The sequence below is a fragment of the Hylobates moloch genome, unplaced genomic scaffold (assembly GCF_009828535.3).
Source record: "Hylobates moloch isolate HMO894 unplaced genomic scaffold, HMol_V3 SCAFFOLD_10, whole genome shotgun sequence".
Classification (NCBI taxonomy): Eukaryota; Metazoa; Chordata; class Mammalia; order Primates; family Hylobatidae; genus Hylobates; species Hylobates moloch.
Genome location: NW_026652285.1, coordinates 93,087,121 through 93,099,431, shown reverse-complemented (window position 1 = coordinate 93,099,431; position 12,311 = coordinate 93,087,121). Strand labels below are relative to the sequence as shown.

At 50.1% G+C, this 12,311-nt stretch overlaps 1 protein-coding gene across 7 annotated transcripts in view; it reads left to right on the top strand.

The window, feature by feature from the left end:
• PHF19 (PHD finger protein 19) overlaps positions 1-12,311 on the top strand; it is a 104,755-nt gene that overhangs the window by 48,352 nt on the left and 44,092 nt on the right. Inside the window, exon 1 of one of the 7 annotated variants that reach the window (XM_058445942.1) lies at positions 8,317-8,331. The exons of the other annotated variants lie outside the window; for them this stretch is intronic. The gene's annotated coding sequence lies outside the window, so the exon portion shown is untranslated. Of the gene's footprint in view, positions 1-8,316; positions 8,332-12,311 lie in introns of those variants that run through there. 7 annotated transcript variants of the gene reach the window in all.

Here is a 12,311-nt window from a genome sequence, read left to right as displayed (position 1 = left end):
AGGTGAGGGAGCATCGTAGCACAGCAGACTCAATGGGTCAGAAACCCAGGCCAGCTGGGCTCTAAGCCTGGCATCCTGTCATGCTTAGCCCTTCAGCTGAAGATCAGGGGAAACCTCTCCCCTTGCCCTGTCCAGCTCTAGGGGTTTTCAGGAGGCCCAACCGCAGTAATGGAGCACTGTGCTTTTATGTGCAATGGTGTCGTCCGTGCACGATGGCAGCAAACATTCTGGGGCTGCTTTTTCTTGTTCCCACGTCTGACTGTGGCAGCGGAGACTGTGGAGGCAGTGGAGACTGACTTCTTCCCACTGACAGCTGGATGTCACACATGAAGGTCTGGCCTAGCGAGTGATGGGTCTAGGCCCTGCAACTGATGTCCTAGCGATAACCTCTTGATCCCTACTCACCGAGTGTTGAGCCCAAGGGGGATTTGTAGAACAAGCCCCCATGAGAAACAGCTGTTACTGTACACTTTTGATTGCCTATTTCTGATGGCAAGAGATACATACTCTCTTCAAAGAGCATGAGATGCAGCCATTCTTTCAGCAAAGCTTCATTGACACCTACACCTGTTAACTGTGTTCGACATTGAAGGGAGAAAGGCAAGATGTGCACTCTGGCCTCAAGAAACTCTTAGTTCAGTGGAGGAAATGAGCAGATAAGTAGATCATTATGACTGAGAGTAGGAGAAGCTTAGAGAAAGCACAGAATCCCAGATCTGTGGGAGGGAAGGCGTCAGGGAAGAAGTGGCATTTAAAGTCAGCCTGAGAATATTGTGAAATGCAGAGGATGGGGAAAAGGGAAGAGTACCGACTTGAAAACGGGAAGCTGTCTTGGCTGAGGGCAGGGTCTGTGTGGCAGGATGGGGGAGGGAGGCAGAAGGGTCAGATGAACTGGAGTGTAGACAGCATCAGATGCAGCAGTGCCTCCCCTCCTCCCCCCAGAGCACCTGGGCCTATTGAAAGCAGGATGAGACGATAATTTAAGACACTGAATGATTTCTCTTCCAACAAAGCTCTATGTTAAGCTCATCAAAGACGTGACATCGCATCTTTTACAGGTGATTCAAGGGTGGGGAGGCAAGATGCAGGCAAAGCCACAATTTCACTGGGCAGATTCAGTAGGTCCCCCACCCCCAGCAGTTCCCAAAGGTGCTGGGAGATTTTTAAAACATCAGCGACAGAATCTCACCCCTGTAAGTGACAAGGCCTGAGCATCAGGATGAAGTCTCTGCAGGGGGTTCTAATGTGCAGGGTGAGGATGCTTCAGTTGGCAACAGGAAGCCGTTCAGGTTTCTGATGGGCGTTTCGGGGGCACGTGCCAGGGAAGAGGGTTTGTGTCACTTTTAGACAATCAGCTTCTCGGGAAACTGTCTGCGCTGTGTATACCAGAAACTCCACAAATGTCTCAGGACATCGATGACAGCCCCTCAGTAGGAGACTTCCCTGTTCTGGCCCTTCTGCCTTGCCCCAGGAGGTTCCAGCTGTAGTTGATGAAGCAACACTTTCCAAGCCAGAGGAGGTGTTACAGGTCATTGCCTCCACTCACCTTGTCAGTGCTTCAGTCACACCCCTCGCCCCCAACAGCCAATCAGACTTGACTGGGGCATCAGAACCTTCCCCTGCTTCCTGCTGGATGGAAGGAACATCTGATCCTCATCATGGAACAGCCCCTGAAGTGCACTCAGAATACCAGGTGCTGCCGGCTCCCTGGGTCTGGCCATACGCCAGGTGCGCTCCTTACTTGGTTTCTCTGACTCCTAATCCAAATGAGCCGAGGGTCCGAGGGGCTACATGCAACCCCTTCCCTCAACGGTGTGGCAAGCACCCTTTAATCCTCTTTTACAGATTAGGAAACTAAGGCCAGAAAAGCCAAGTGTTTGGCCCAAGGAGGCAAGGATGGGACTGGCATTAGAAATCAGGTATTTGCGGCCGGGCATGGTGGCTCACGCCTGTAATCCCAGCACTTTGGGAGGCCGAGGCGGGTGGATCATCTGAGGTCAGGAATTTGAGACCAGCCTGACCAACATAGTGAAACCCCGTTTCTACTAAAAATACAAAAAAATTAGCTGGGCATGGTGGCACATGCCTGTAGTCCCAGCTACTCGGGAGGCTGAGGCAGGAGAATTGCTTGAACCTGGAAGGCAAAGGTTGCAGTGAGCTGAGGTTGCACCACTGCACTCCAGCCTAGGAGACAGAGCGAGACACCGTCTCAAACAAACAAAAAAAAGAAATCAGGTATTTGCTTCCAGTTTCTTTCCTTCCTCTCCCTTCTGGGTGAAATCTTCAGCTTCGATGAGATCATATCTTCATGGAGGCACTAGGTCCCTCCCCCAGCCAAAGGGCAAGCCCTGTGGGACCTACTGATGCCAGCCTGGCAGCACCCCAGGAGGGCAGGGCAAGCACAGTCAGTGCCACACAAGCTTGCTCACAGAGGCCACCTCACGGGTGTCCACAGGCAATCCTCAGGCAACCCTGGGCAGTAAGGGCAACTATTATTTATGACTTCAATTACTAATTCCTGATTGTAAGAGACACATACTCATTATAGAAAAACTAGGCCAAGCACAATGGCTCACGCCTCTAATCCCAGCACTTGGGAAGCCAAGGCGGGAGGATTGCTTGAGGCCAAGAATTTGAGACCAGCCTGGGCAACATAGCAAGATCCCATCTCTATAAAAAAAACTTAAAATTAGCTGGGCATGGTGGCATATGCCTGTACTCCCAGCTACTCAAGAGGCTGAGATAGGAGGATCCCTTGAGCCCAGGAGTTGGAGGCTGCAGTGAGCTGTGATCAAATCATTGCACTTCAGCCTGGGTGACAGCGCAAGACCCTGTCCAAAAAAGGAAAATAAAAGAAAAACTAGGAAAGTACAAAAGTCATATAGAGAAGAAAGCAAAAATCACCTGTGAGCCCAGTGTCCAGAGAGTACTGCTGGGAACATTTTGATTTTCTTTGTATTTTTGAGAAAGTAGATACAAACACATACATGTAGATTGACTTTTAAAAATGTAATTAGAATCATGTTGATTATTGTTTGGAGCTCTCCCTTTTCACTTAACATCCTGTTATCACATTCTACCATTAGCCCCTTCTTCCAGGCAGACACAGAAACTAAGAAAATGAAGTCAAGGCCGGGTGCGGTGGCTCACGCCTGTAATCCCAGCACTTTGGGAGGCTGAGGCGGGCAGATAACCTGAGATCAGGAGTTCAAGACCAGCCTGGCCAACATGGCAAAACCCTGTCTCTACCAAAAATACAAAACTTAACTGGGCATGGTGGCCAATGCCTGTAATCCCAGCTACTCGGGGGGGCTGAGGCAGGAGAATCGCTTGAACCCAGGAGGTGGAGGTTGCAGAGGGCCGAGCTCGTGCCACTGCACTTCAGCCTGGGTGACAGAGCAAGACTCTGTCTCAAAAACAAAAAAAAAGGAAAGTCAGTTGCTCAAGGCCATTCCAACTCAACATTCACACTCAGGTCTTTTGATACCAACGCCAGGGCTGAAATTATCACAACTGTTTTTAGATGGAGAAACTGAGACATGGAAGGGCAGTGTCCTGTACCAGTGTCATGCTGGGGCTCACCCTGGGGGAACTGAGGAGGGGATTTGCCTTGTGGGACTGGAGGAGCTGATGGATTTAGAAGCTTGTGGGCAGGACACCGTGCTCACAGCCTGGGCTGGGGAGAGTAACACAGCCTCTGCATTCAAAAAAGCTTAGCCCCAGTGAGACAAACAGCATCCACTTTCCTCTACTGAGCTCGAAAGCAGAGGCTCACTAAGCCTTAGCTTCTACTTCTGCCATGAGAGTGAAAATTCTAACCTCACCGTGTTGTCGTAAGGATGCCAACTGCAGAAGCCGCTTGCTTCGTCCACTGTGGGGATGCCAGTGTAAGAATAATAGAATCTTTTTATCTTTTTTTTTTTTTTTTTTTGAGACGGAATCTTGCTCTGTTGCCCAAGCTGGAGTGCAGTGGCGTGATCTCGGCTCGCTGCAAGCTCTGCTTCCCGGGTTCACGCCATTCTCCTGCTTCAGCCTCCCGAGTAGCTGGGACTACAGGCGCCCGCCACCACGCCCTAATTTTCTGTATTTTTTAGTAAAGACGGGGTTTCACCGTGTTAGCCAGGATGGTCTCGATCTCCTGACCTTATGATCCACTTGCCTCAGCTTCCCAAAGTGCTGGGATTACAGGCGTGAGCCACTGCGCCTGGCCTTTTTTTTTTTTTTTTTTTTTTTTTTTTTTTTTTTTTTTTGAGACTGAGTCTCGTGTCACCCAGGCTGGAGTGCGGAAGTGCAATCTCGGCTCACTGCAACCTCTGCCTCCTGGGTTCAAGAGATTCTCCTGCCTCAGACTCCCAAGTATCTGGGATTACAGGCGCCCGCCACCACACCTGGCTAATTTTTTTTTGTATTTTTAGTAGAGATGGGGGTTTCACCATGTTGGCCAGGCTGGTCTCAAACTCCTGACCTCAGGTAACCACCTGCCTTGGCCTCCCAAAGTGCTGGGATTACAGGCATGAGCCACTGAGCCTGGCCAGAATAAGAGAATCTTAAACAATCATGGAGTGCTTAGCTAGTGCCAGACACGGCACTGCAGGCTCTACCTACATCGCTCCATGAAACTTTCATAAAAAACCCATCAGGAAGGTGTGATTATTATCATCTCTGTTTTATAGCAGAGAACACCCAGGCTTCAAAGGGTAAAAAATCACTCACCCAAGGTCACACAAGCACCAGGAGCCAGGACTTGAACCAAGATCAGTTTATGCCAGGTTCAAACCCTTAAATCCAGTGATTTGATTCATGACTAGAAGCAGCATAATGTTGTGGGAAAAGTACACAAACAGCTATCAGCTGTGAGATCCAGTTTTAGTTCTGAACAGACTGCACATTAATTTGTTTAAATAGCCATGATAAAATGATGATAGCACTCATTTGTTGAGCATATGCTTTTCTTGCAAGTATCACACTTAATACTGATAACAGACCTCAGAGGAAAGTATCATTTTCCTGACTTTATAGATGAAAAAACAATCTCAGGGCTGGAGGCAGTGGCTCACGCCTGTAATCCCAGCACTTTGGGAGGCCAAGGCGGGAGGATCACCTGAGGTCAGGAGTTCGAGACCAGCCTAGCCAACATGGCAAAACCCCATCTCTACTAAAAATACAAAAATTAGTTGGGTGTAGTGGCAGGTGCCTGCAGTCCCAGCTACTTGGGAGGCTAAGGCAGGAGAATCGCTTGAACCCGGGAGGCGGAGATTGCAGTGAACTGAGATCGTGCCATTGCACTCCAGCCTGGGAGACAGAGCAAGACTTCATCTCAAAACAAACAATCTCCGAGAGATTGTTTGAAACTCACACAACACGTGAAATGTGGCTGATCCAAACTGAGATGCTGTGTCTGAAATATACACCAGATTTCAAAGACTTAGTAAGTATCAGAAAGAGAATTTAATATTTCTTTTTTTTTTTTTTTTTTGAGACGGAGTCTCACTCTGTCGCCCAGGCTGGAGTGCAGTGGTGCGACCTCAGCTCACTGCAACCTCTGCCTTCCAGGCTCAAGTGAGTCTCCTGCCTCAGCCTCCCAAGTAGCTGGGACTACAGGGGCCTGCCACCATGCCCGGCTCATTTTTTGTATTTTCGCAGAGACGGGGTTTCACCACGTTGGCCAGGCTGGTCTTGAAATCCTGACCTCAAGTGATCCGCCCGCCTTGGCCTCCCAAGCTGCTGGGATTACAGGCAGGAGCCACTGTGCCCGGCTGAGAATTTAATATTTCATTTATATTTTTATATTGATGACATGTTGAAATGATAACAAAAAAATTTTGATAGATTATATTAAAATTCATTTCATCTGCTTCTTGTTTTCTTCTAATATGGCTCCTAGAAAATTTAGAATTACATATGCAGGTCATGTAATATTTCCATTGGACAGCACTAGAGGATTTTTTCATTGCCTTGGCTACAGGGAACAGGTCCCGCCCACTCCACGTGACCTGAAACCACGCTCCTTTGTAGTTAGGGGCCTTGCACTGGGTAAAGGAATCGTCCCCCATACACACCCACATATCTGCACACTGCAGGTGGAGAGTCCTGGTGGTGCATCCCCACCGCTTCCTCCCCGACTCCCATCTGCCTCTGGGCCAGCCTATGTCCCTGCAAGACGTGACTGTTATTTTTAGCACTTGCCGCCTCAGCACAGCTGGCTGGGGAGCTTGCTGGGCGTGGGCCAGCCCCAGGAGTGCCATCTCCCTGCCAATGGGGGTCTCAGGAGAACTCGATTGTGAGGCTCTGGGGCCTCTGAGAGCCTGTGAGCAAGCTCCCAACATCCCTGGCAAGTACATATGATCGTAATCCGCATATTTGCAGATGACGAGACCAAGGCGAGGAGGTCTCTACAAGCTAGGAGGTGGCAGCGCTGGGGCTTGGAAGCAAGTCGTCTAGCCTGGGCCTTCTTCCCAAAGGCCTAACACTTCACAGGGGTGGGCTGTAGGCCCTGCCCACTACACTCTGGGTAGATGCCAGGTCTCGTGCAGCCTTTCAGTGGGGGCGTTTTATACCTTATAAAGTATTCTACACAAGAGAAAGGGAAACAGTCGATTTGGAAGGAGGTGGATAGGCAGATGAAACTTCATTTCAGGGTGTGCAGCGCAACATCTCCAAATGAAGTGGGTTACAGTAATTTAAAAGAGGCATACAAACATAAAAACAAAACTACACAAAAACCAAGACTGTCTCATGGTTCAGAACCCAAGCTTCAGCGTTCTAATCCGTGCCTCATCTGTCTAAGCTTCGGTCTCCTCCACTACACAATTGGCATGAGAGTGGTTAGAGGATTAAATGAGATCATGGACCTAAGAGCTTAGCGGAGTGCCAGGTACGAGTGAGCCCTCGGTGAACACTAGCTAGTGTTATTATTTGTCAAGGGTTTATTGTATATCAAGTACCATGCTAACTGGTTACGTAATTCCTCCCCTTAAAACCTCACAACAACCTCCTGGGGCAGCTACTTTTATCCTGCCCATTTTACAGATAAAGAAACTGAGGCTCAGAGAGGTGAGAGGTGAGGTCACTCTTCAAGGTCACGTGGCTAGTGAGGAGCAGCAAAGCTTGGAGTTTTTTGGTAACAGCTTTTTAAAGATACAATTCACACACCATACAATTTACCCACTTAAAGTGTATAATTCAGCCAGGCGCAGTGGCTCACATCTGTAATCCCAGCACTTTGGGAGGATGAGGCAGGCAGGTCACTTGAGGTCAGGAATTCAAGACCAGCCTGGCCAACATGGTGAAACCCCATCTCTACTAAAAATACAAAAATTAGCTGGTCTTGATGGTGCATGCCTGTAGTCCCAGCTACTCCAGAGGCTGAGGCAGGAAAATTACTTGAGCCCAGGAGGTCGAGGCTGCAGTGAGCCAAGATAGCATCACTGCACTCCAGCCTTGGTGACAGAGTGAGACCTTGACTCAAAAAAAAAAAAGTGCCATTATAGCTAATTAGATAAACGCAACATGAAAGTCACAGACTTCTCTTTAAGGCAATCACTCGTCCTTAAATTTGAAGCTCAAAACCCTGGGAGAGGGGAGCAGGGTAGAGCTTACTGGGGGGTTCTATGCTTTGTTTTGGGGCTTTTTTTTTTTTTCTTATTTTATCTTATTTTTTTCTTTTGAGACAGAGTTTCTCTTTGTCACCCTGGCATATTTTTTATTTTTTTGAGACAGGATCTTGCTATGTTGCGCAGGCTGGTCTCAAACTCAGGCTCAATCCATCCTCCCACCTCTTCATCCCTAAGTGCTAGGATTACTGGCATTAGCCACCGTGCCCGGGATTAAGGGGACAGTTGTGTCCTTTATAAATCTTAGTAACTCTGGGATTCCAATGAGAAAAGCCTCCCAGGGAGGCCAGGGTAGATTAAGGTGTCAGCAGGGTCCCCTCCCTCTGGAGTTTGGATAGAAAGAGCACTGGACATAGAGTCCTTTAACCCGGATTCAAATCCCGACTTGCTCCTTGCTACCTGTGTGACTTTGGGCAAGTCACATCACCAGCTCTGAGCCCAACTGTCATCTTGGGCAAAGCTGGAGAACAAACAGGGACCTGGGACTGTGATTACACAAATAGAAGAGAAGGTCCTCGCCCATGGCAGGCTCCCATCGATGTTTGGTGGAGCCGAGGCTGGGGGACTGTGTGTTGGGTTATTTAAGGAGCCGACTCTCTGACGCCTTCTATCAGTAAGTCATGTATTTAGCATTCATTCATCAAAGCCTCCGGATGCCTCCTACGTACCCTGCACTATGCTAGTCTTGGTAATCCGTGGTCCCCATCCGAGCGCCCAGGCGGGTCCGGGAGACCGACAAGAACCCGCGGGGCGGGCGCGGGGCTGGGGAGCCGCGGGCGGCCGGGTGGGCCCGCGCCGCCGCCATATGGAAAGCATTGAGCGGCGATCGCATTCCAAACGCGCGGGGCTGCCCTGGCTCGCAGGCGCCGGCTCCTGGCCCGCGCCCGGCCTGCTCTTGGCAGCCGGGGCCTGCGCGCCCCATCAGGGGCCTCCCACCGCGGCCTTCGCGGGAGCGCGGCCAAAGCAGACGAGGCGGGTGGGGGGCGTAGTGGAAGAAGCGCTTGCCCCGCAATGGACCCGGGAGGTGGCCCTGGGATGGCCGGAATCCCAAGGATTCCGTTGCTTTGTTGTATTACAGAAAAGTAATGGAAACATGTGAGTCTCCGCCGCAGACAGAGGCAAAGAGAGGTCGTAAGGTTGGCATTCAGGGCCGCAGCCTAAGTTTCAGATCAGCTTTCCCTGACCTTCATCCTGTTTCTCCTTTCTGCTGGAGCCCTTATCTTGGGTTCCATGACTGACAGAGAACAGCGCCAGGCGGTAGCTGACCCTCCAAAGGTAGTGGGTGATCGGTCGCAGGGGACGGTGGCTCAGCACCAACCACGTGCCAGGCAGGCTTCCCGCGTTCATCTCGTGGCCCTTCCAGAAGCCACTGCCATGATTAGGGTCATCGCTGTTGACAAATGAGGTGACGGGTTCCAAATGAATCCACCACTCCAGTGGTCCAAAACCCGGCCCTGCATGGGCTCACCCCTGGGCTTGTGAAAACTGGGAGCGCTGGGTGGGCCCCACATGGTTTGAGTCAGTAGTTCTGGAGTGAGGCTGAAGATTTTGCATTTATAAGAGCTACCAGTCTAGGCTGATGCTCCAGGTCTGGAGCTACACTTTGAGAACCACTGCCCTATGCAACAGTGCCTCTTATGAATAAGTTTTAGGCCCTTAGGGAAACCTACAACTCACCGTAGACCACCTTCCATCGCAGGGATCTATATGATGTATTTTCTTCCCCGTAACAACATTAGAGAGTTGCTTTCCTGACTGTCTGCCTGATGTCCAACCCTCAGAGGGAGTGAGCCCCAGACACTACATTCAGTCATCTCTGAGTGCACCTCCTGTGTACCGTGTGACCTGCGCGTTCTAAAGCATGCATGCATCTGTCAAGCAAAAGGTCAAGGAACCGTTCAAAGATGAATTTGCTCACTTAAGTGATGACCAGGAGAGGGATCAGTCAGGGCTGGGGAAGGGACTGGGAAGCTTGCAGAAAACTGCCAGAGGCTTCCAGAAAGGGAATGTGCAGGGCTGGGGCTAGAGAGTTGGATGATGGGGGCAGGCAGGACAGGGTCTTTAGCACATGAGCATACTGAGAGGGGAGTGACGGGGCAGTCACACTCAGACAGGGAGCTACCTGCCATCACTGCTGTAATCGGAGGGGCCCTGGTGTGGAGGGGAGCAGAGACCTGGCACAAGGAGCGGAGGGAATCGAGAGCTTCTGGAAGGCCTCCCCATTTTATTGACCCAGTGAGTCCATGTGGTTTCTCTGTCACACTCTAGCTGGCTTGAGCAAAGGGAGAGCATCCTCACTCATGTTGCACATATTACTGCATTTACTAAGTCATTTAACAATGACATTCATAGATGAGGGTATTTCTGGTGTTGAAATAATCACAGCTGCCACTTATTAAGTGCCTGTTACATGCCAGGCACTTTACATCATCTTAATCCTCCCAGCAACTCCGATAAGGTGGCACTGAGATTGTCCCCATTGTACAGATGAGGAAACTGAGGCTAAGAGAGATTAAACAGCTTGGCTAAAGTCCCAGTCGCTAGGAAATGGCAGGGCTATTGTCTTTCCATCTCAAAACTGCTGCTTTCCACTCTACCATCCTCCCCTCATTTCCTGAACACCTGCTCTGTGCAAGGCCCTGTGTGCAACCACAAAATGAATCATTCAAGTAGTCATGTATTCAATAACCCTTTTTTGAGCACTTACTATTTTTATGGGCTTATTTATTTATAGCATGCCTTATTTCAGAAAGCACTTAACTTCTTTATTTGATATACAAGAATAAAATTTTACAGGAGTGGTCATGTGACAAGCATCAAATGAAAAACAGAAGTTGGAAAGGTCAGAAGAACCCAGGAATGACAGGTATACAAGTGCAGACCTTGAGGTCCTATGTGCCATGGAGACAGGCCACAAATTGCCCTCTGACCTTTCTCGCAGCTGAAACTTGATCCCACGCAATTCAGTGTCCATAAGACACTGGCACAACATTGCTGAGGCAAATCAAAACTCTATTAGTCCCTGAGACCCGAGAGGTATTTTTTCAGAGAGTTGGCATGAAGAGAACACTGTTAAACGTAAGGAATAATGTCCCCAAACAGCCTCCCAATTGCACGTACGGCACAAGTCTCTGGGGCCGTTTCCTGTACCGCCGCCCCCCCTCCTCCCCCGCCCCGACTCCTACTCCGTGCTGGCCCAAGTTCCATAGCAGGAAAACAGCTCAGAAAAGAGAGAGCCGAGACAAGGCCAGGCAAGCACACCACCCTCTAGCTTCATCCACGTGTGGGGTTTGCAGCAAACATTGGTAATAAATGCTCAATTCAGGTCCCAGGTAAGTTTTGTTTGGTCTGAGCTGTGTACTTAAATGGCTTGAATTAGCTGTCAACTTTAAACAAGTTTCACCTTTTTAAAAATTCAGATTTTTGGCATTCTCTTTTTAAAAAAGAGGGACTTGACAACATGGGGCCCACATTCCCAAAGGACAAGAATTTGCTAGAGCCAGTCGTTTTCCAGTCCTCCCATGGTCCCCTGAAGGCTCTTCTTTGCTTTGAACTTTCCTACCTGGCCCTGCAAGGCGTCAGGAGTTTGCAGCCTGTTTTAGGATGTTTTGAGCCCTGGCACATTTGTGTGCAGGAGGATCACCAGGAGACTTGTTTATAGCACAGGGTCCCCGGTCTGGCTCCTTGGATTTGGGGTGGGGCTCAGATAGGCATCCTTCTAACAGGTGACTGTGATGCTTCGGTCTCTCTTAACAAGCACGGAAGACTGGGTAGGGCCTGTGGGGGACTGTATAGCTGCTCAATGCTGCTGACTCAGATAAACAGATGACAAGTTTGCTTTCAACACAACAAATATGGCAAATATGGTGGGGTTCCGAGTTCAAGGTTATACTCCCCAAGGTGCCTGGAGTGCAGCTCCTCTAAGTGGCTGGGTGGGTCTTGAGTCGTGTGCTGTAAATTATGGTGGTGCTCCACCTGGGCTGCACCTTAGAGCCACCCGGGGAGCTTTTCAACCCACACTCCTCACCCCATGCCTAAGCCACATCCAGGCCAATCAAACCAGAATCTCTGAAGATGAGAACACAGGCATCAGCATGTTAAGGTTCCCGGAGTGATCCCAAGGTACTGCAGGTGTGAGGGCTGAAGATTGAGCAAGGTTCTCTAGGCCAATACCTTCTCTAGATATTGACTGTAGCTGGACCAAGTTCGTCAGGGAGGGGAGGGGAGGGAAGGAGAGGAGAAGGAGGAGAGAGGAGGGGACAGAAGGAGAGAGGAGGGGAAAGGAGGGGAGACGAGGGGAGACAAGGGGAGACAAGGGGAGACGAGGGGAGACAAGGGGAGACAAGGGGAGATGAGGGGAGAGGAGGGGAGATGAGGGGAGAGGAGGGGAGAGGCAGGTGAGTAAATGGATCCTTCCAATAAGTGTGATGAGCAGAAACCTGGGCGCTCTGGGGCATGAGCAGGGATACCTAACCCAGCCCTGGGGCTCAATCTCTCCCGACCCCTGCAGGAGAGGCTTGGGGTGAGTTTCGGGAATAAGGACCAACCAGCCACATGAAGAAGGGGAAGGAAAATCCCCATCAAGGCAAAAACACAGTCCAAGGCTCTGAGGCCCAAATTCCAGGGAGAGGAGTGAAGGTTGTTTGTCACACCCGGGTCAAAGGGTGGGGGTGGAGAGTAGGAGAAGAGGCTACACAG